Here is a 24,963-nt window from a genome sequence, read left to right as displayed (position 1 = left end):
TTTACGTCATGAAAAGAATAACTGCAGCTCTCATTTCAAACTTTATTGAATAATATGTTTTTTCATGTGAGCAGAAGATGTTAAGAATTAGGCCTTTGGGTTTTGCAACTTTATTTTGATACAATACACCCCAATAATTTTATTACAGGTTTGCATTTCTTTATTGCTAAAGTATATTTGTTTTCAGCAAGACTGAAAACATGAAAAAGAATTTTTGGTGAACAATTTTAAAATTGCAGAATTTACTAAACGCAATCACTTGTTTTTGCTTTGCTTTATTTTCACTATACAATTCAACATATCCTCCAGGATGTTCGTGTACTGCATATACTATTTTAACTGGTAGGATATAGACAGCAGGTGGGACTGAGACAAGAGACTACAAAGAAAGCAATTGTTCGATTTCAGCATCCTGAAATAAAGGAAAATGGTAAATGTTTGGGGAATATAAAAAGTCTATTTATTGAAATACATAGCTTAAACTTACATTTATTCATGTATTATGTTTGAGAAAAGGAATGAACTGAAAATCATAACTAATTTGATAAGATAGAAAGGAAAAAACAGAAAATCTAGAAACAGACAATTTACCTTATAGGTATGTCAATGATTTGCTTATGGGAGAATTGATGAGAAAAGGATACTGAAAGGTTCTGAATGTAAGGCAGATCATGTTTTAGATCCCAGATCCAGCATATCCATGAATAAAAAGAAAGAAATGAAATAAACTAATCTGAATGTAGAAAGATTTCAAGAAGAGAAAGAAAGGCAGTTAGAAATTAGATTAATATATCAATGGAATGGCTGGAAAACAAATATAAGAAAGAATATGTGGAAGTTGCATTGAACAGAGAGAAAATAATTATGTTACAAAGTGTTTCAGGAATATACGTAAGGAGTTACAGTATAGTAATCTTTCTCTTTGGGGAAGATTGTAGAGATGTGGCAATGGGGGGTGATTACAGAACACTCTGAAGGAAACTGGTTATCTGGAGATAGCATTAGTAAGGTAGTGAATGAGATCTTGATGGTTTTCTGTAAACTTGGAAGGAGGTAGTGCAACAATTATAGTTCTTCTTGGCCTCTCAAATGCTTTCTTTATTACTGACCATGTTATCCTGGCCCATCCAGACTGGGAGGCATGGTACTGTAATGGTTCTTCCCCTTACTCTGTGGTTGGGTCCAGTTGGACTTCACAGTAGAGAGTCAAATCTGAGGTCTTTAGGATGTAGGATATATCAGGGCTTTATACTATAAACACCACCTGTTTGACATCTACATAAGACTGCTGAGTCTGTTTATCCATAAGTTGGGTCAGATTTCATCAATATGTGGATGATATCCAGTTATGCATCTTGACTGCAAGACAACTAGACAATTCTACCAATGTTTTTTCTGATTGCTTGGAAACTGGATGTAGGGGGGACTGGATGTAAATGTAAATGTAAATGTACAGCCTCTAGGTGAGGCATAACAACACTGAGCGATTATAATATAGTAGAAATTGGTTAGTTAAAAAGTGAGTGTGCCAAAACATGAGGTCTCTTTTGCTTTCCATAATTATTTTTTACTTTTTCTGCACTTTGCAGATGGATGTATGCAAAATGTGATCCCATTAAAATGTTACTTATACTATTAGAGTGAAATATATATGAAATATAAACATCTGTTAGTTCATTATTTCCTGTTTTTTTTTAAAAAAAAAACCTCTAGCACTTTAAGTATATCAGAAATCTATAAAAGAGTATATGTTGTTTATTTTTTGAAAAGAAAACAACATCAGAAAATTTGATGCCTAGGATCACTTTTCCAAACATCTGTAGGAAAGGGGGAAAGAAGCCACACTGTAATTACACAGAATAATTATAATGAGTGAATGTGCTGACATTTCACATAAGTGTATTTTGCCTTGGAGCCATAAGGCCTACTGGCATTATAGAACGTCTGCAGTACTTCCTGATAGGAATTAACTCTGTCTAAATCCTTAACAGCATATTGTACCTCTTCTTTCTTCCTAGTTTCCCCTCAGGATTTTATTCTAATCCATAAACTATCCATCTACATATGCTATCCAACTTCAATTATAATTTCTCCTTCTATTCCTTCATCTAACCTAAGATGAAATAGAATTTGGACAAATTGGTCTGAATTCTCACTTTATGGATGCAGTCTAGGAATAAGCAGCATGTTTTTGTTCAAATAACATACCTCAAGTTCAAAGAAATTTAAAACTACAAAATATTCTATTCTATTCTATTCTATTCTATTCTATTCTCATTCACTACCATATCAAGCAGAGTAACTTACTGCTCCAACCCTATTCAAAGTATTATTCTGGGTTACCTATAAACTATAGAAACTAAGATTCCATCCATTGACCTCATCTAATTTTCAGTGAGCAGAGAGCAGTGGACATTAATCTCTTCCCCAACATACATCATCATGCACAATGTGAACTTGGATTTGAGCTACACCTATATGCATCTGAACACTGAATGATAATCTGAACCTGTCTCATGATTTGGTCACCCATGAAAGCTATACAGCCTCTCAGTTCATTTTCTTCTTTCAAGGTTAGCATACAGTTGTGTTTTCTTAAGAACTATAAAGCACTTGGAATATTTTGACTAATCCTTCCAACAGTGGCATCTGTAGTGAGCTACATTGATATCAATACGACACATGCATTATAATGCTAACATGGAAATATCATTAATTATTTGCCTCCAGATATCTGACATTATTATTTAAGGCATAGTATTTATATATCTCATCAACTATCCTGCTGAAGACACTTATTCTTTCAGGAGCAACCTAGAGTCTAGATAAAGTTAAATTCCTAAATCCTATTATGTTCGCTATAACAATTAGGAATTTTTTATCTTGATTAATGCAGGGCCTTTGTGTCTCATCTGACATCTATTGAGGTCTAATCTTCATCTTTGAATATCTTGGCCAAACATCAACAATATTTCTCCCACTCAATAAAAATGCAATTCAGCAATCATGAATTGTGGTTTGCTAAGTATTGAAAACCTTTGATCTTAACACTCATAACAGGAAGCAAAAGGAAGAAATTATTCATAGTGTGTGTGTTGCTATTTACTAGTGAAATTATTTGTACATCAATTCTGAATCACAATGAATTTTTTTCTATGTGTCTTCAGAGTAGATTTGTCAAAAATGATTTATATCTATACATAACACAGGAATACATAACTTATACTCTTAAATCTAATATTTCTCATTCTGTTTCCTATTCTGATTTCTAATGTATGAAGAGCTGTCATACCTGGGAAGTGAATTCTTATATAGTGAATGTCACTATGATTGGTCCCCTAACTCTATCAAGAAATGTAAGTAATATAGTTAATTCCATTCTGTTTAAATTCCTGAGTCAGGTTGCCAGAAACTCTTGAATATCAAGGTTAATGTGAAGTACTAAGTTTGTGCCTAGAAAGTCAAAATCACTAGTAGCTCCATGAATGTCAAGAAAATATTATGTTTTGGCAACTGATAGTATAAAATTCCCAAACCAAGAAGGAAAGGGCCTGTCAGGTTCACAGTCTGCTTCAAGCTAGTGCTGCATTACAACATCTTTCTGTTAGAGCAGCAAAATAATGTCCTAAAATTAATAGTAGTGCAATGCAATAAAAAATTACAGCAAATATCAGATATTCAGAAACACACTGATATATATTCACACACACATGCATGAATATAGTCAGAGAGAACTAGCTCTATATCTTTTGGTAATCCTTGTTTTCACACAGGGGAAACTGAAAAATACTATGGTGCATTTAGCTCATCATTATTTAGTCTTGACTGATAGCAGTTTTCTAGTTTTGGTCTTTAAAATTACCTGATACAAAAGAGAGAGAGAAAGGGAGATACCAACAACTGAATCTGTTATCTATTCTATGCAAAATATGCTTTATTATGATGTAATTCCAAACCAGACAGGCTTTCTTTTTGTGCTAGAAGTATATTCCTTCAAAATTAGAAGAAACTCATGCATGTCAGAAGTAGAATCTTAACTTATGAAAAAAGAATTCTCTCTCTCCACCCCTCCTTCCCATCAGCAATGCTTTCTTTTCTTGTCATTAAATTATTTTTTTTCCACATTCAATTCTACTCTGAGTATGAGAGACATAGTTCCTGATTAAACTTCACTTTTGCCATGAAATCAACTGATGCCCTGAGTCACAGCATTATTCTCAGTTTTCTCTGAAAGACAGAGGTGATAAAAATACAGGCATTTTACAGTGATTACGGATATTGTCATTGGGTATCATCTATCTACTCACCTGCCTGGATAATATGAAATATAGTGAATTGGATTAAAATATGTGAATCCCAGGACACCATCAAATATAACTATATTTTTGATAATATTTGGTATTTTGATAATGCATTTTGTCTTATCCTTCATTGGGTACATCTTTTCTTCTATGACTTTTCCTTCCTCCATTCCTATGACTGCTGCTTAGTCTGAATTGCTTCTTTAACTTGTAGATAATTTAAATATTGTTTTTTTTCTCTCTGTTTCTGCCTCTCAGTCTCTGTCTCTCTCTTGAATATTTAAAAATATTTCTAACAAGAATGCTAATTTTTATTAATTTCAAAAGCATTCTAGAACATGTCTAAGGTGCCATGAATTCTGTTGCATTAATTTTTTAAATTTTATTTTATTTGTCATAACAGCATACAGAAGCATAAGCATGAAGCAACTATATAACATATAAGCATGTATATGAGTATAAGCATGTAATAACTATATAAATAAATTTATATTTATTTAAATAAATATATTTATTATATATTAATATATTAATATTAATTAATTAATATATTTATATTAATTAATTAATATTATATATATTATATTATATAATAATATTATTTATTAATATTAATATATTTATATATTAATAAATAAATATATTTATTTAAATTAATTTAAATAAATATAAATTTATATTTATATAAATGTAAATATATATAAACAGAAAATTTCTGTTTTCATCTTAGCTCCCTGACTTTGGTCTTTGAATTGTCTCTATTATCATTGATATAATTTACACTAAAGCATTGTTGATTAAAAAAAGAAACATATATTGGCAAACAGGTAATATCTACAGACTGCTTTTCCACTTTAATCATATAAAAACAAAATAATGCAAGAAAAGCCATCCCTCCTCTCCCTTTGATATCTGATGATAACTGACAGCATTATGTCTAAGCAGTATGGAAATTTTATCCATGGAAGTGATGTTATCTGTGAAATTTCATTCATATATAGATATTTATTCTTAATGGTTTCAAAAATAGACAGTGACTTCCACGTGTAGTGGAAGTTTTTAAGTGTTCAAGTGTCCCTTTATACCTTGAATACATAACCCCTTATACCTCCAGTAATTGGGCTTCTTTCCCCATTTTCGTATCCTGTAAAGTTGTTAGTTACATTGGTAGTATAGACTATGAATGCATATATTTTCATTACTGAGACAAAGCAATGTACAATTATACAGAAGATTGGACTGAGGAGAATCTCTATTAGTGATGCACCCTTACTAATACTGGATAATGTGTAATGTCTCAAAGTGATAAAGAATTGCTATTATAGAAAAATCCTGTGGTTTACCCTTCTTTGTTCTCTGGATTAAAAAAAAAGCGTAAGTGTGACAAAAAATAAAGATGACAGTAGAGAGTGGAACAGTTATTAACAAGAGTGAATTCCCATGCCTGTGTCTTTTAACAATTCTTGCATTGATAAAAGCCCTAACCCTTTCCCACCTTCTGTTTATAAATAATGGATGAGAATGACAGAACCAAAAGCTTTTCCAGCTTTTCGTCATTTTGGCAGCTTACAAAAAAATCCTGAGTTCACCAACCTTTTATCCCTTCGATTTAAAAGTGTATTTTTTAATAAGGCTCACTCAGCTGAAACATGTTTTCCTAGCTGAAGTGCAGAGCTATTAGCATTGAGTACTTTCTCAGTCAGGCATTAAGGACAGAACAATTCCCCAGAGGTTGGCTGGAAGAAGGTGAAAGTCCTGTTTGTAGCATATGTACACATTGCATTTGTTTTTCCTTCCTTCCTTCCTTCCTTCCTTCCTTCCTTCCTTCCTTCCTTCCTTCCTTCCTTCCTTCCTTCCTTCATTCTTCTCCCCTCCCTCTCTCATCTAATGGCACTAGCTTTACATTCTGCAGTGTATTTGCTTTGCTTTAAAATAGTTCTTCATTCTTTATATGTTTGAGAACTAGAACTGAATCAAGAATATAAATACATATTTTAAAAACATTTTGTTTTTCTTTTCCATACCATCAGAAAAAAAGAACAGCATCTTACAGAAAAAAATATTTGTCTGTAGTTACTTATTTATAGCATTTATATTATTTTCTGTTTGTTTTTGAATAGGTAGAGAGTGAGGGATTTCTCCAACTAATCTGCATTACTTTTTCATGGTAGCCAACATTCCTTTTCCACACATTTAGTGCCATACTGGGCACTAAAGAGAATGCAAAATAATGATTATGGTTTTAATACTATTACTGCTGTTATCTGTAGAGAAAGAATCCCTCAATGAAGGAGATGAGCAATTCAGAAATGTGTCAAATAAAAAGAGGCAGTCCTCAACTTATGACCACACTTGAGCCCAAAATTTATGTTGCTAAGTGAGACATTTGTTAAGTGAGTTTTGCCTCATTTTACAACCTTTCTTGCCACATTTGTCAGACAAATCATTACAGCTGTTAAGGCAGTAGCATGATTGTTACGTGAATGTGGTTTCCCCATTGACTTTGTTTGCCAGAAGGTTACAAAAGATGATCACATGACCCTGGAACACTGCACCATCATTAATATGAGTCAGTTGCCAAGCAACTGAATTTTGATCACATGATCCTGGGAATACTACAATGGTCATGAATGTGAAAAACGGTCATAAATTACTTTTTCCAATGCTCTTGTCACTTCGAACAGTCACTAAATGAACTGTTGTAAATTGAATATTACCTGAATATATATATATATATATATATATGTTTTCTGAGGTTTTCGCGGGTGTTTGTATGTAGATCTTTGGTTATTCGGGTTTTCTCCCGCGTAAAATTGGAAGTGTCTTGGCGACGTTTCGACGAAGTCTCATTCGTCATCTTCAGGCTTCAGCTTCGTGCTCCCAGAAGCACGAAGCTGAAGATGACGAATGAGACTTCGTCGAAACGTCGCCAAGACACTTCCAATTTTACGCGGGAGAAAACCCGAATAACCAAATACCTATATATATATATATATATATATATATATATATATATATATATATATATATATATATATATATATATATATATATAGAGAGAGAGAGAGAGAGAGACAGAGAGAGAGAGAGAGACAGAGAGAGAGAGAGAGAGAGAGACAGAGAGACAGAGAGAGACAGAGAGAGACAGACAGAGAGAGACAGAGACAGAGACAGAAAGACAGACAGACAGACAGACAGACAGACAGACAGATAGATAGATAGATAGATAGATAAAACAAGAAAGAACAGCATCAGAGCTTAGAAGAAAGGAAGGAGCTGTACCCCTGTCATTGATTAATGGCACTAGCAAGAAATTATTGAAAAATGTTCCTGTAGAAATTCACTTAAGTGATCTTGTCCTCTCATCCTCAGATGAAAGTAGAATGATCCTGAAATTTTTCCTAATCTTGCATTTTGTAATAGGGAACTACAAAAATTCAAATAGCTTTGTAAATCGCTATGTTATTCCCATAGGATTGTGTATTTAGGATAAGTGGATCCCCAGACTAGGAAACTTGGCTTCGTCTCTTTTTCTTTTATGAGAGGACTTTCAAAACTGAGTCAAAGTTCCAGAAAAACTTTTCACAGCTTTAAATTACAAAGAATGTTTATTGGAAACATTGTGTCCTTGAAATTCACTGGAGGTTACTCTAAAGAAGAACTTCCATAAAATATAAGTAGCCATGTAGATAGCATTCTATGGTTTTATTCAGATTTTGTAAATCCAAAGTTATCAATAAGACAATATTTTCTTACAATGCCACAAATGTCACAAAACAACTTTTTCATGTTGTTTAGTTTTTTGGAAATCTGAGAAAACCTGTCATGATATCACGGTTAAAATATATGCAGTTGTTATAGTCTTAAGGTGCTAGATGAGTTGAACAAAATTAATTAAAATTGGAATTACTTGTGTTAGGTGCTAACAAATGCATCAACATATTTTGGGACACATAGTCCTGCTTAATACCCATTTTTTAAAAAAATATAATTTAGCAGTTTATTTCTAGAAATTTTCTTTGGGATTTTGACAGCAGGGATATATATCTCTCATAAAGAATGGTCAGAGTATAAAACAATATCATACTTTGATCTGCTTTTTAGGATACTTGAATCAACCTATGTACTAGATATATATTATTATAAATTGTGGTCAGTTATGTTTTGAAGTACTGACTCAGAGGTGGGTTGCAGCAGGTTTTGACCACTTCTAGAGAACCGGTAGCAGAATTTCTGAGTAGTTTGGAGAACCAGTAATAAAAATTCTGACTGGCCCCGCCCCCATCTATTCTCTGCCTCCCAAGTCCCAGCTGATCAGGAGGAAATGGGGATTTTACAGTATCCTTCCCCTGGAGTGGGATGGGAATGGAGATTTTACAGTATTCTTCCCCTGGCACGGCCACCAAGCCATGCCACACCCACCAAGCCACACCCACAGAACCTGTAGTAAAAAAAATTGGAACCCACCACTGTACTGACTTGATGCTTGAATTTGGATTCCTGAACTGAACTGTGGGTTGGACTAAAAACCTTATTCTTCCAGCTCCATGATTTTATGAATAGAATCTGAGTGAAGTAATGAAGTATGTTAAATATACCCTTCAGGCTTGCTTATATCACTAGTGATCACAATGCAACCAGTCCTTTCTTAATTAACTTTATGTTCTTATTTTGTTTGTAAATTCAGATAATTAACCCAAGGCCAAATGAAGCTGGAAAGGAAAATAGAGAAAGGCTTTAGGGAGTCATATACTTCTGTTTCCAAATAAATAAATAAATAAATAAATAAATAAATAAATAAATAAATAAATAAATAAATAAATAAATAAATACATACATACATACATACATACATACATACATACATACATACATACATACACACACACACACACACACACACACACACACATAGGCACACAGGCACATAGGCACACACAAAGACCTGAACAAAATCAAAATGATTTGATTTATAATTGCAGGTGGACAAAATTATGTAGAAATGAGTGAAAAACAAAGAGAAAGCTTATTCAGATATAGAGAATGAAGAAAGCCTACTGAAACATTTTGCAAGCCATGATAAATGGTGTATCAATTTAATCCAGAGGAAACAATAAATTGCTTTTCCCCTGACCCTAGAGTTCAACACAGAGAAATTAATCTGGAAATGAAGTAAATATATGGAGAGACTATCTTGAATATGTTTGAAAAGAGTAAAATTAACTAGCTGAACAGACCAAATCTTCATGGGAATTCGGATTGTTTAATTTTAATGAAAGTACATTTTTTAAAAAAAATCACTGTCTGGGTGATCTGGAGCCAGTCACTCTCTCTTGGCCCAATCTACCACACAGGATTGTTGTTGTGGGAAAAACAGAAGAAGATCTATAGAGCCATTCTGGTACAGTGGTTAGAATGCAGTCTTGTAAGCTAACTCTAGGGTTGATTTTCACTATCAGTGCATAGGAAAGGAAATCTTCCTTTGCAACAAAAAAAACACACACAAAAAAAACACTTTACCTCCTTACATAACACAGAAAATTAAAAAAAAACCACACAATTTGATGCCATTGTTATTCTCTTCAACAAACACTTATTTAAAATTCAATGGAGAGGAACCATACACAATCCCAATTTTTTTTAAAAAAATAGTCCATTTTAAAACACAGAAAATGTTTTAAAACAAATACTAAGCATTTTCCTATATTTTGATCCTAAAGTTATTGGAATTATGTCATTTCAGAGCCTCTGGTTATCTGGAGCCTATATCCCAATCATCCCTGACAATACTTACTGCTGAACCTTTCAAAAAGATTCATAACTTTGCCTGATGCAGAAGTGAGCCCATTTTTCAGTGAGGGATAAACTAATTTTGCTCTAATCTTAACAGAGTGTGAGGCATTGCCCATTGGGGAACAGTTTGTAATGAAATAATGCAATTAAGTGACAGGCCATTAAATTATTCAGCACAGACAGGAAAGAAGACCCTTTTCTGTAATACAGAACATATTTTCTGTTTATCTTATTAAATGTCCCTGTGGGTTATGTTGTAAAAATGTTTAGACCCTCAAAAACAAAACCAACAAAATAAAACAAAACAAAAGTAGAGTGTAAATCAAATACATTAGCACTTGGCATTTACACTGCACCAATCATCTCAGAAGTTCCAAGTGCTTTACTAACATTAATTACTTATATCCCTTTGAGCTAGGCCAGGTTTATTTCAATGGCTTTACTATTGATATCCACAAAGTTCAAGGCCAAGCAAGCACTGAGAGAGCAGGAAATGAAAGTGAAAAGCCATTTTATGCAATATAGCACAAGAGAATTCTGAGTACAAAATATGCAAGCATTGAGGCTATCAATGAAGCATAAACCTCGGTAGTGAATTAATGATAGATTTAGCTGCATGTTTATTGTGCAGAAATGAAAGGCTGTAAACTGATCTGGAATGACTTAGCAAAGTTCATATTAGCTGCATTAATTGGGGGAGGAGATATGGCCAGTCACTCTATCACAGCACGACCTCTTCACAGGATTGTTGTTGTGAAAATAGGAAGAGGAAAGAATTTTATGTATGTTTGCTATCTTGAGATACTTAGAAAGTAATAAAAATTGGATAAAAATGCAATAAATAAATAAGAATGTTTTATACACTTACAGGGCAAAACGTTCAAAAGGGAATGTACATTGCAAATGCTAGACTTGCCACAATAGTTAGTTTATATCAGTGGTTGGTTTCAAATTTTTTTACTACCGGTTCCTTGGACATGGCTTGGTGGGTGTAGCATGGTTTGGTAGCGTGACAGGGGAAGGATACTGTAAAATCTCCATTCCCTCCCCAATCCAGGGGAAGGTTACTGCAAAATCCCCATTTCTTCCCAATCAGCTGGGACTCGGGAGGAAGAGAATAGATGGGGGCGGGGCCAGTCAGAATTTTTATTACCGGTTTTCCAAACTATTCAAAATTTCTGCTACCAGTTCTCCAGAACTGGTCAGAACCTGCTGAAACCCACCTCTGGTTTATATACCGTACTATACAGTTTAGAGGGAGCTCCTCACTAGGAGAAATAGTCTGCAACTAATAGTTGTGATTTTGTGTCAATTTCTATGATAGAGTTGATAACTGGAGTCTTCTTGTTGCAATCAGCTCCAATTAGAGCAGTGGTTCCCAACCAGTGTGCCGCGGCACTAAGGGGTGCCGTGAGATCTTTTGAGGGTGCCGGGAACTTTTGAGCTACGGAGATTTTAAATATCTATTTCCTTATAAGGGTGCCGGGAACTTTTGAAAGGCTTTCCAAGGGTGCCTCAAACAAGAAAAGGTTGTGCCTCAAACAAGAAAAGGTTGGGAACCACTGAATTAGAGTCTACCTCTTCCAAAATAATTTTCATTTACTAGGTTTTATATATATATATATATATATATATATATATATATATATATATATATATATACATATATATATATGTATATATATATATATATATATATATATATATGCTCCCAGAAGCACGAAGCTGAAGCCTGAAGATGACGAATGAGACTTCGTCGAAACGTCGCCAAGACACTTCCAATTTTACACGGGAGAAAACCCGAACAACCAAAGACCTATATACAAACACCCGTGAAAACCTCAGAAAACATATATATATATATATATATATGTATATAATATGTGTGTGTGTGCCTTTATATAATGTATGTAGTTATTTATTTATTTATTATTTAGATTTGTATATATGTATATATGTCTATGTATATAGATTTGTATATATTTGTATATATGTATATGTACAAGTATATATAATTTGCTTCATTTTCTCCTCACAAGTTTTTTTTTAGAATCAAACTTATAGGTAATTGTGTTATTATACATTCAGACTATTTTAAAATATTTTCACAGCAATTTCAATACAAGAAAGGAAATACAATTGTTCTTTGGAAAATAAAATTATGCAAGATACAACAACCAAATATTTAACATGAAAATATGCCATGCAACAATCTGTAACACTGCTATATTTGGCCAGGGTAATGTATGAATAGTATTACTGCACTGTTAGGATCTCTCTTCTACTTTAGTTTATACAGCATAATAATTAACAAAAACCCATGCTTAAAAAATAACAACTTCCAAGATTTTTTGTACATAAAACTTAACTTTTAAGCACCTTTCAGTGATTTTTGCTGTACTTAGTATATTTGAATAACATCCATTACTAATTTCCTCTACCTAACAAATATGTTTATTAGATTTATATGACTGTTCATCTCAAGTATATAACTCTACTTAGCTTAAAATATTATAAATAACAAAAAGATATACTGACCAAAAAACAAATATATTCCACAGCCAAAAGAAAGTTCAAAAACATAACATACCCCACACCAGTGGTGGGATTCAGCCGGTTCTGTCCAGATCGTACAAACTGGTAGCAGTGACTTTGGGAGGCTCCATCCACCCACCCGGACATAATGTGTGACTACTGTGCATGCACAGAAGGCCATGTGCATGCACAATGGTGTACTCATATTTACAAACTGGTAGGGGAAGGTAAGTGAATCTCACCTCTGCCCCACACCCTAGGTTAAAGCATTAGTTTTGTTCTGATAATGTTAATTAAATACACTTAAATACACTTTCTTTCTTTCCATCTTTGGCATAAACATTCTGGAACAGGAAAGTGAAGAATTCTTACCTGAGCAAAAATAGTAATGATGAGGTTGGGTGTTTTATGGCCATAGCACAGTCACAATCATGTCTTGGGAATGTAAGGTGTTTTTGCTGCTGTACAGTAATTTTATATATATGGAATGAAGAACCAAAAGAAAAGTAAGGCTTTGGCTGAGTTGTGACTTTGCATTAATCCTGAATTAACTGATTAATGTTTAGAGATAGGAGAAAAAACGGTCGATCAATTGTAAGGCAGCATTTTCTACTTTTTGAAGCTCTTATATGTTTAATGTATGCATTATGGAAGGAAACAGTAAACATGTATAGGAAGTAATATTGGGTCAAATTTATCCTAGCATGAAAAATTATTCTTGACAAAAACTGGCAGGAACAGGAACAACAAGAATCTCAGAATAAGAATGCAAAAATACACATTAGCATTATTCTACACTCCCTCTAGAAATAGCTGCATTCGCTAAATTTCTGCTTCTCATGAATCATTAAAACCAAAACCCCACAAATTTTTCAACTCAGATATGAAAGGCTTTACAGAATACCTGATCAGAGAAATAACCTTTTAGGAAACCCTACCCTACCCTACCAAGAAATTAAAAGATGCTTACTCCTGGGGAGGAAAGCTAAGGCAAATCTAGACAGCGTACTAAAAAGCAGAGACATCACCCTGCCAAGAAAAGTGCATATAGTCAAGGCTATGGTTTTCCCAGTTGCAATGTATGGCTGTGAAGGTTGGACCATAAGAAAGGCTGAGTGCCAAAGATTTTAATCCTTTGAACTCTGGTGCTGGAGAAGACTTCTGCAAGTCCCTTGGACTGCAAGGCAAACAAACAAGTCAGTCCTAGAGGAGATCAACCCTGACTGCTCTTTAGAAGGCCAGATACTGAAGATGAAACTGAAATACTTTGGCCTCCTAATGAGAAAGAAGGACTCACTGGAGAAGAGCCTAATGCTGGGAAAGATTGAGGGCAAAAGAAGAAGGGGACAACAGAGAATGAGGTGGCTGGATGGAGTCACTGAAGCAGTAGGCATGAGTTTAAATGGACTCCAGAGGATGGTAGAGGACAGGAAGGCCTGGAGGAATGTTGTCCATGGGGTTGCGATGGGTTGGACATGACTTTACAACTAACAACAACAACCCTACTCTTCTCTGATTAGAATCAATTTAAAGGCTGGAATAATCTTTATGGTGTAGTAAAGGCTGGAATAATCTTTATGGTAACCCACCTACACAATCATTATGCTATTTTTCTAGACTTTGACTGTTATCTGCAAGTGGGTAGGTAGCAATAGCACCTGGGAATGATGGAAGGAAAGTTGTTCTTCCATTATCTGCTCCCACCAACTCCTATTTTGGAACCCTGAAAAATGACAGGACTAAAGGAACAAAAGAGGCAATTAGAAATTGCTAAGCTCTTCTGAGGGGTTTGGCCCCTGCAGTAACATTTTACCATCCACTACCCCCATTCCATCAGACAAAGTTATTATGCTTTAAGCCTTTCATTTACAACTTGATAAGTGTTAAAGCCTGGTATATTTATAGCATTAATGAGTGAAATGGAATCTTCAGCCAGAGCTTCATTAAGATAAGAGATAATTTTAAATGTTTGGAAATTAGGATTTCAATCATCCTTTGATAGCAAAGTATCACTAAATCATGGGACTGGAATCATGAGTGCAAGCTATATTAAGACCCATATCAGTTTCCAGTAGCAAAAAGGGGGTAACAAATGGTGGCACATGTACAGCACAATGTATGAACAAGAATCTTTGCAGCAGCCCATTAAAAGTGCAAATTGGATCGCCTTTCCAGGATCTGCATGGCTTCTACTGCTGCTTCCCAAGTGATGTCAACCTTTATCTGAAGTATTTTTGCAGCAACAGAAAATTTAAATTCAACAAAATAATATGTGACTGCAGCCATTTTATGACTATAATAGAAAGCTGACTACAATGAACCAGGACCAAAACAAGGATATGTCATATAAACCAGGTGTCTCCAACCTTGGTCCCTTTAAGACTTGTGGACTTCAACTCCCGTGACGAGTGCGTAAGTTGCGGAGGCCAACACTAACGACAGAATTGCAGGTTCAAGGATGCAATTTGTCGGCGGTGTGAAAAGAAAGGACATATAGCTCAGGCCTGCCGAGCCTCCCAACCTTCCCGCCAAAAATTCAAACCAGCCAATCAACAGGGCACCGGTTCCACGAAGCGGCCAGGGATTGGCCAGTTCAAAAAAGGCGCGAAGTCGAATCACACCACTGTGCGAGTGGGCCACGCATCGACACGGCTAGAAAAGAAAATATTCACTAAGACCTACATCGAAGGAGTGCAGTGTAAAATGGAGGTGGATACCAGCTCATCAATCACGATTATGTCCTGGGACACGATCGCACGGGACCTGCCAGAAGTGGCAAAACGACAGCTGCAATCCCAAAAGCTGAGAGTGCAAAACTACCAGGGAAACCGAATCCCTGTTAAAGGAGCCACAACGGGCAGAGTAAGATATGGACAATTCAAGAAAACCCTGCCGATCACCATCGTTGACGGAAGCCTGCCCAGCTTACTGGGACTGGACTGGTTTTGAGCCTTAGGAATGGGCATAACCGGGATCCACAGCAGTGGAGTCAAGGAGTCAACCTGAAGGACGAATTGTTGAGGGAATTGGAGGACGTTTTTCAAGACAGCCTGGGCAAGTACGTGGGGACCCCCATCTCATTCAATTTAGACCCCCAGATAGCTCCCATTAGATTAAAAGCTAGGAGAGTTCCGTTCGCTCTCAAACCCAAGATTGACAGGGAACTAGACAAATTAGTAAGCCAGGGAATACTAGTCCCCGTCGACCATGCAGAATGAAAGACACCAATAGTGACCCCAGTCAAACCAGACAGATCGGTCCGTATTTGTGCTGACTATAAGGCAACGCTTAACAAGGCATTGCAAAAGAGTGCTTACCCTGTCCCCATAGTGCAACATTTGTTGCACTCGTTAGGACAGGGACAGGTTTTTGCCAAACTCGACCTGGCTCAAGCCTACCAACAACTACCAGTTGACAACGAAACGGCCGAAGCACAGACGATTGTCACACACCGGGGCTCTTTTAAATGCACTCGACTTCAGTTCGGAGTTAGTGTAGCCCCTGGGTTATTCCAAAACCTAATGGAATGGCTCCTACAGGGTCTACCGGGAGTCGTTCCATATTTCGATGATGTACTGATATCAGCAGAAAACTTGGAAGAATTAGGGGTCAAATTGCGGAAGGTTTTGGGCATTTTCAGGTCTGCGGGGCTTAAAGTTAAACTTAACAAATGTCAGATAGGAGTTGAATCTGTAGAATTCTTGGGTTACCGGATAGATAAGGAAGGCATCCACCCAACTGAGAGCAAAGTGTAAGCCATTAGAAAGGCCCCACCCCCCAAAAACAAAACAGAATTACAAGCATTTTTGGGGCTTGTAAACTTCTATGCGGTATTTTTAAAAAATAAGGCAACGGTAGCTGAACCGCTACATAAACTGCTAGCGAAAAAATCTGTATGGACTTGGGGCAGGGTTGAGGCTAAGGCATTCGAAGGCGTTAAGAAACTTCTGTCCAGCGATAGCCTTTTAATTCAGTACAATGGGACATTGCCACTAGTACTAGTTTGTGATGCATCACCCTAAAGGGTAGGGGCTGTCCTCGGCCACAGGTTACCGAACGGTTGAGAAGCCCCTATCGCATATTTTTCCCACACGATGTCCGCAGCAGATAGAAACTATAGCCAACTAGACCGGGAAGCCCTTGCTATAGTTTCTGGGGTTAAAAAATTCCACAAGTACCTGTTTGGGCGGCAATTTGAAATAGTCACAGACCACAGACCTTTACTGGGACTCTTGGCAGGGGACCGTCCAACACCGGTTGCATTATCACCCAGGCTGACCCGTTGGACTATTTTCCTGGCAGCATATTCGTACCAACTGTCTCACCGACCGGGCAAGGATTTGGGACATGCGGACGCTTTAAGTAGATGCCCGTTGCCAGAGACTATTGAAGACCCGACCCCAGGGTCGCCTGTCTTGTTAATTGACTCTTTGGACTCTGACCCAATCACATCCACGGAAGTGACTAGGGCATCTTACAAAGATATTATTGTAAGGACTGTGATCAGTTGGGTGCAGAGGGGATGGCCCGCTGCACTGGGGGAGCGTTTCAAAGAGTTTAAGAAGAAGCGTTCGGAACTGTCGGTACAAGGGGGTTGTCTATTATGGGGGGATAGAGTGGTTATTCTGGAGAAATTACGAGGGCATGTGTTGGAGCTATTGCATGTGGGCCACCCAGGGATTGTGAGGATGAAAAGCCTAGCGAGAAGTTATGTGTGGTGGCCACAAATGGATAAAGACATTAGCGACCGGGTAGGGAAATGCCAAGCTTGTCAGGAATCAAGGCCACTACCTCCAACAGCCCCCATCAGGGAATGGGAGAAACCCCAGGGTCCGTGGTCCAGGATCCACATAGATTTTGCCGGGCCGTTCCATGGGCAGACCTTTTTAATTGTGGTAGATGCCTACTCGAAGTGGTTAGATATCTTACTAATGAAAACCACAACAGCGGAAGCTGTAATCACAGTCTTGAGGCATCTATTTGTGACACACGGGTTACCCGACACTCTAGTGTCCGATAACGGCCCGCAATTCACGGCCACCCAGTTTGAGGGGTACTTGGCAGGAGAGGGCATCCAACATGTCCACTCGGCACCTTTCCACCCGGTGACGAACGGACTTGCAGAATGTTTCGTATGCAGTGTCAAGGAAGTGTTATCTAGAATTAGCCCAGGAGATTGGCAATCCAAAATTGATACCTTCCTGGCAGTCCAACATAGAATGCCCTGTGTGACCACCGGCTGCAGCCCATCGGAGCTATTAATGGGTAGAAGACTCGGTGCCCCCTAGATCGGTTAAACCCAACATACTCCCCTGATGGGTACCAAAGCATGAAAGGAAAAACCAGAACAATGACAACAGGTGTCATTGGTATGGGCACATAACTATAGTGAGGGCCCAGCGTGGCTTAGGGGAACAATTGTAGGAGTGACTGGCCCAAAGTCATACTTAGTGGACATGGGGGATGGCCGAGTGTGGAGATGCCACATAGATCAATTACAAAAAAGAATACAAAACGATCCAGAAACCAAACAGCCAGACCCTGACTACCAAATATTTGAACCAACAGCTAGCTCAACCCCGAGGCGGCCGGAGAACTTAGCTGAGGCTGAAGAAGTCCAGCGACGCCAACCGGTTCCTCCAGAGGACAGCAGGGACGACTCTGCAAATAACCCAAGGCCGGAGGGCCCAGAGGAGGAGCTGGGAGGAACAAACAGTCCCTCCGACCAGCTCGACTCACTCCCAGGGAATGAATTGCGCAGGTCAGAAAGAGTTAGGAGACGCCCTGTCTACCTGCGTGACTACGTGGAGAGATAACATGCAAATGTTATGCAAAAATTATGTAAATATGGTAAAATGTGTTCTGGGAGGGGAGGAGTGTAATGTATTTGAATTTCAGGAGGGAAATTTAGGCGGGGAAAAAAGCACATTGCTGATTGGCTGGTGCCTCAGCCAATTTACTATTTAAAGAGGGGTTTTGCCTGTTGGTTTTCGCTGGGATCACAATAAACTAAAGAGCTGTTGTCACTTGTATCGTCTCCTGCCTCTCATTGCCCAAACTTAACAATAACCTTTATTCTTTTGTTGCAATAGGCAAATAATCATTTGCACAACAGTACTGGACATATGAGACTATAACAAGGATCCCAGTTGGAATGTTATTATGAAGAATTCTTAACATAAAAGTTTAATTCAGATTATCCTTGAAACTCTTAACCTTGCCAGGTTAATGAGCACTTAGAATAAAGCTTATCTATCATTTTATTTTCCCACCTTCCTTCAAGTCTTCATTAGAACTAATTCTGCATTTCCTGATTTAGACAAACTCAATATTTTCTTGTGTACAAAATGGCAATGGTATGAATGAGCCTTCCAGATTCAAACTGTGGGAATTCTGTTTTAATCAGGCAAACGGAGATCATATTCATGCCATGATCTTTTAATTCAGATTGATTCTTTTTTTAAAAACCTGATTCAAATTGTGGGGGGGAGCTGAAAACCTTGTCCTGTGGAAGGGACAAGACAGGAGATTCGACCGTACAAGAAAAACATTCATTTTCCAGTCTTGTATACAAGAACATGATCCCTTCCCAGCCCATGGCAGCATGGCAAATTATTGTGGGACATGATCAAGCATTTAGAGGAAAGCTGCTCCAAATTGTATGCAGTTCAGGAGTGAATCTAGGTCTTTCCTTGATAAAGTGAATTACAATGATTAGGATGACCACTAAGTGGGAGCAAAAAAAATTGTCCATATGTCTTTTATGTACACTGAGAGCATATGCACCAAGACAAATTTCTTGTGTATCCAATCACATTTGGCCAATTAAAAAAAAATTCTATTCTATTGTTATGTAATATCATCTAGATTTCTGCAATTCAGATCTGGTAGCCCTAGTTTGAGATATCTCTTGATCTCCATGTGATAGCATAAAGTTTGATACCGTGTTGCCAAATAAAAGCAGCATAATCTCCTATCAAATTACAGTTTACATGAAAAAGAAATAGATACAGTACATTTCACCAAGACTTCATGCTCTTGTAAAGTTAAAAAGAAAACCCAAATATTTAGAACAGTGATAAACTTGGTCAGAAATGTGTTGTTTTTTTCTCCCCTCAGGAATATCACTGCCACAATGCCACATCCACTGATCAATTGAAATTATATAGTTCTGAATGCATATAATAATTAACCCATGCTTCAAGATGACCCATATCACTTTTGAGGTTGGGTTTAAAAATATGAGAGTAATCTAAAGTGGTTGGCGCTCTTAGAATTTATTTAATCTTACTTTCTTAAAACAAAATGCTTCAAAATGTTATTTTATGGGCATATTTTTATTGCCCAGAATCACAACTGTTATTTTACTTGAATATCCACAAAAGAGGAAAAATAGATGGAAAGATCAACAAAACATGCAAAACCAAACAGAAAAATGTCTAATGTTACCTATTATGTTATAAATATGTCATACAAATTTAGCTTTTACTTCTTGCTTGAACTCATATAAATATATGAAAATAATGGCTTCAAGGAAATTTTATTATTTTGTTAATGTCATGACATAGTATTTCTTAGATCAAACCTGAGTATTTTATAGCTTCAGATCATATTCAACCTTTTTGGCTCTCCCAGTCTAGCTTACACGAGATCAATGGGAAATTAGAAATCAAATGTAAATAAGTGTGCTGCAGGGGGCAGGAGAAGAAACTGGTTTGACTCTGCATTGTCACCATGCACTCCTTCAGTTAGCTGACAGCTGCAGAAGGGCAGGAGAAAAAGTTCTTTCTTGCATCTGTACAGTGCTTGCTCCTTGCTTGGAGCAGCCTGACGATCAGCTCCAGGAGGCAGCAGCGATGGTCATCGCTTGAGTGAACCTGGGCTTGGCCACCAATCCCTGCCTCAGTCAAAGCACAGCCTTGTGGGTGAATGGGTAGAGCAAAGCTGGTAGCTGTTGATTCAGCTGTCCACAACAGTCCCAGTCACTCATTGGCCCCTTGGAAAAATTAATGGCCCAAACCTGTCTTAGATTAAAAACTGAAATAACCAGGTAATAAAAATCCCTTTTTGACAAAAAGAAAACAATATATGTAAAGATTGTTGTTTCAACGATGCTATAATTAGTCAAATATATTTCAGTTCCTTTAAGCAGATTGATAAGATACTAAGAATGTTCTTATACTAAGGACAAAATTAGATAGCATTTGTTATCTAACAACAAACTCTTTCTTAAAATCAGATTTCTTGCTGGCTACATATCTTAAATCTTAATTTCATTTAATTTTCTCAATGGAACAAAAAATCAAGTAAAATAAAAAAAAAGTATGGTTATAAAGCCATCAGGGTGTTTTCTTTAACATTGTGGCAGGGATTTGGTTCCTTTTTTTTTTTAGCAATTAATGTAGCAGTATTTAATCCATGTAGTCATCTTCATTAGCAATAGTTGAACTGTGCTACATGAACTGAAAGTTTAATGGCATGTTGGGATGAAACTATGATTTCAGATATATTTTACAAAACAAGTTTTCACACTGGGACAATCCTAATAGGAAAATTGTAAATCTATCCACTGTACCTTTAGAAGTAATAGAAAACAGAATATCAGAGTTGGAAGAGACCTTGGAGGCCTTCTAATCCAATCACCTGCTCAAACAGGAGAATTTTGGACAAATGGCTGTCCAATCTCTTCTTAAAAACTCCAGTGATGGGACACTGTTTCTGGAGACAAGCTGTTCCACTGATTAATTGTTCTCACCAACAGGAAATTTCTCTTTCATTCTCTTTCGTTCCAGGTTGGATCTCTCTCTTGAGATCCATCCTCTCATCCATTACTTCTTCTCCTGCCCTCAGGTGCTTTGGAGAATAGGTTGATTGCCACTTCTCTGTGACAGCTCCTCAAACATTAGAAGATTGCTAGGGTTGTACTAAGAAAAGCACCTAAAATGGTTCAAACTAGTCCCTTAGATTTTGAGGTAACTGCCTATGGTTGAACAGACTGGAAAATTAGCTCTCTTTACTCGCACCACCACTATCTCCTTTCCCCACCAGCCCTCTGGTGAGCCAGGAGAGGATTGAAGGAGAAATCCTCATCCCACCGAGGGTTTGCCTAAAATCAGAGCGGGAAACAAAACAAAAACTTTGGTGTCCATAGCTCAGCTTAAGTTGAGGAAGGTGATAGAAGGGCACTGGTGGAATCCAAGATTTAAGTCAAAATGAACATTATTAAAGGTACCAATAAGTTTCCAAATGGACAGTTTAAAACAAAGATAAATAAGCTTAAAACTTATTTATAAGTTTATTTATAAATAAGCTTATTTATAAATAAGCTTATTTATAAATAAGCTTAAAACGCATTTATTCATCTGCGCAGGACTGGGTTAGTTTTTTAAATTTATGGGTTTTAATTGGGGGTTTTAAATGGGGTTTTAAACTGTATCTAAATTTTTAGGCCGTTATTGAATCAGTTTTTTATATAGTTTTTAATTTGTATTCTAGGTATTGTGTTTTTTATTGGCTGTGAACCGCCCTGAGTCCTTCGGGAGAAGGGCGGTATACAAATATAATAAATAAATAAATAAATAAATAAATAAATAACACAACTCTAGCTGCTGCCAGACAACCCTAATCTTCAATCTTGCCTGAGGTAACACTGCTTTTCCAAGACTCCAGCCAAATCTCTCTAAAGACCAAAAACTTTTCCCTCCTAAAACCTGACAGAACCTTCTTTTCTTTTTTCTTTTCTTTTCTTTTCTTTTCTGTTCTTTTCTTTTCTTTTCTTTTCTTTTCTTTTCTTGGCTCTTAGTGATCAGGGGACTCTCTCTCAGCTCATCAGCCTAGCTTGTTCTTTAAAGGGCAATCTGCTCCCCACTATAAGGGTATTAGTAGCTGAGAGGAGATTACTGCCAGTCAAGTATGAAGTGATTCAATGGTGGGTTTCAAATTCTTTTACTACCGGTTCTGTGGGTGTGGCTTGGTGGGCATGGCATGGCTTGGTGGGTGTGGTTTGGTGGGCATGGCAGGGGAAGGATACTCCATTCCCACCCCACTATGGGGAAAGGATACTGCAAAATCCCCATTTCTTCCCAATCAGCTGGGACCTGGGAGGCAGAGAATAGATGGAGGTGGGGCCAATCAGAATTTTTACTACTGGTTCTCCAAACTACTCAAAATTTTCTCTACCAGTTCTCCAGAGCTGGTCAGAACCTGCTGAAACCCACCTCTGAAGTGATTTCAATTATTCAGACTGGAATTTGGATTGCTTAAAATTTCAGAGAGGAATTGTAATCATTTAAAAATTCTGGATGGTTGGTCTTGATGCTTTAGCAGCATTTAAATTCCCTAACTCTTATCAGTATTGAAATGAGCAAATATACTTAAAGATACAGAATTAAAAAGCATTGCTAAAGTGGATATAAAGTAAAAGGTTTATTAATTAATTTTAATAAATTTACAAGAAATTAAGGCTTATACAGCTCATATTGTTAAAATCATGACTAAGAGTCTTAAAGAATATTGTGTATTTCCTCATGATCTGAAAATGAGATTAATTCAACAGGAACAACAAAAACTAAAATTTACATTTATTGAAACCCTCCAGGAAATGTTTAAAAAGGATTGAATATCAGCTTCATTATGCTGAAAAAGTAAACTAAATGAGGTGACACAATCATGTAAGTTTATTCCATGATTTCACAATTTTGGGTTAATAATTATATGTTTGTCAATATGAGGTTACAAATAGCAGCAGTATCACCATGTAACTATACTAAAATTTTGAAATCTATCCCTCTATATTAATATGACATAGGGACACACACAAACACATACCTGTATCTATACTTTATGCATTCAAGAAAGTGCTATTCAATAACTATATTTTTGAGTCACTGATGTGTGTTTGCTTTCTGTTTATAAACTGGCTCTTCATTGATGCAATTAAAAGTCCAATCAATATTGTTCAAAATGGTACAGATTTGATTGTGCATTTAAAAATTAGACTAAATGATTTTTGTACAACTTTTGATTTTTCTTTATTGGAGAACAATGGAACCAAGTTGATTAATTATTTGGCAGTACTAATACTGACCTCAATATATAGTTTTGAATAGCTTTAAGGTATATACTGTAATGCAGTTTTTGATTAAAACATAGATTTGAAAATGTTTTCCTGAAAATAATTTTAAGATGGAATAATATTTGTTATATGCCAAAGAATTTAAGTGGCTGAAAGTTACAAACATAAGTGTGTTAACAAAATAAACTGGTGTTATCTGATTAACTTCCTATTTCCTTTCTGTACCACCAGTTTGGCTCAGTGGTCTTCAAACTCTTAATATTATGGTCAGGGACATAGGTCAGAAATGCAGATTGTAGAATGTGACAGTAAAAACTCAGGCATTTGAACAAGTCAGGCAGGCATAGTAAGCCAACCTGGAAGAAAAGTTAGTTCCTTCCGTGATTCCATGAGAGAGAGAGAGAGAGAGAGAGAGAGAGAGAGAGAGAGAGAGAGAGAGAGAGAGATCCTTTAAAAATTATATAACCAAGACTGGGGATTTGTCCTCATTTTTTCTCATTTGCATTGCTGACTGATGGATCTTCCAAGAGTCAGACATTGTGCAATCTCATCTGCATAAGATTAAGTTGTTAAAGCAAGAGGCATATGTGTGCGTGTGTGTGTGTTTTTAGTGACTAACTGGTTCTTGTTTGGGAACTATTTCTTGAACAAAAGAAGGAACATGGAAAGCATTTTTTTTTTCAGAGCCATTCACCTTTTGGTCATTTTTTTTCCATTCTAAGAAAGCCATGACTTCAAAAAGCCAAAGGGGACACGGAGCATACCCAGCTAAAAAGCACCAGCAAGCAGTGACATTCTATCTTTCTTGGTTTCAAGCTGCTGGGAGATTATTTTTTTCTGACCTTCAAGGACCAGAACTGTGTGCATAATCAGTGCTGCAAAGTAAAGATAATTCTTTTTGTCTTTTTCTCTTCAATCCAACAAATGTTTTCTTTATTTTATTCTTCATTGCCACGTGAAACAATCCCTTTGCAAAAACTGCTCTCATTCAGCGCTTGTGTTTATGTATGTTGCGTAAATGAATGCTACATGTTTTAAATTGCCCTGCTTGTTTGCTGACTTCAGAAAGAAGACTGAGCTATTCTTGCTTGCTTTGTTGTGGTTACAGTCTATTTTTCTCTTATCTTATTTATAGATGAACATTATGTATTACTTTTTAACACCCCTTTTTCCTGGCAGTGTTTGAACTCCTTCATCTTTCTCTCACTGAATTCAATGTACTCAATTCCCCATCAATGACTAATTGCTTCTTCTTTGATT

Source organism: Ahaetulla prasina, chromosome 3 (assembly GCF_028640845.1).
Source record: "Ahaetulla prasina isolate Xishuangbanna chromosome 3, ASM2864084v1, whole genome shotgun sequence".
NCBI lineage: Eukaryota > Metazoa > Chordata > Lepidosauria > Squamata > Colubridae > Ahaetulla > Ahaetulla prasina.
The sequence above is the reverse complement of the archived record's forward strand: the minus strand, read 5'-3'. Positions refer to the sequence as shown.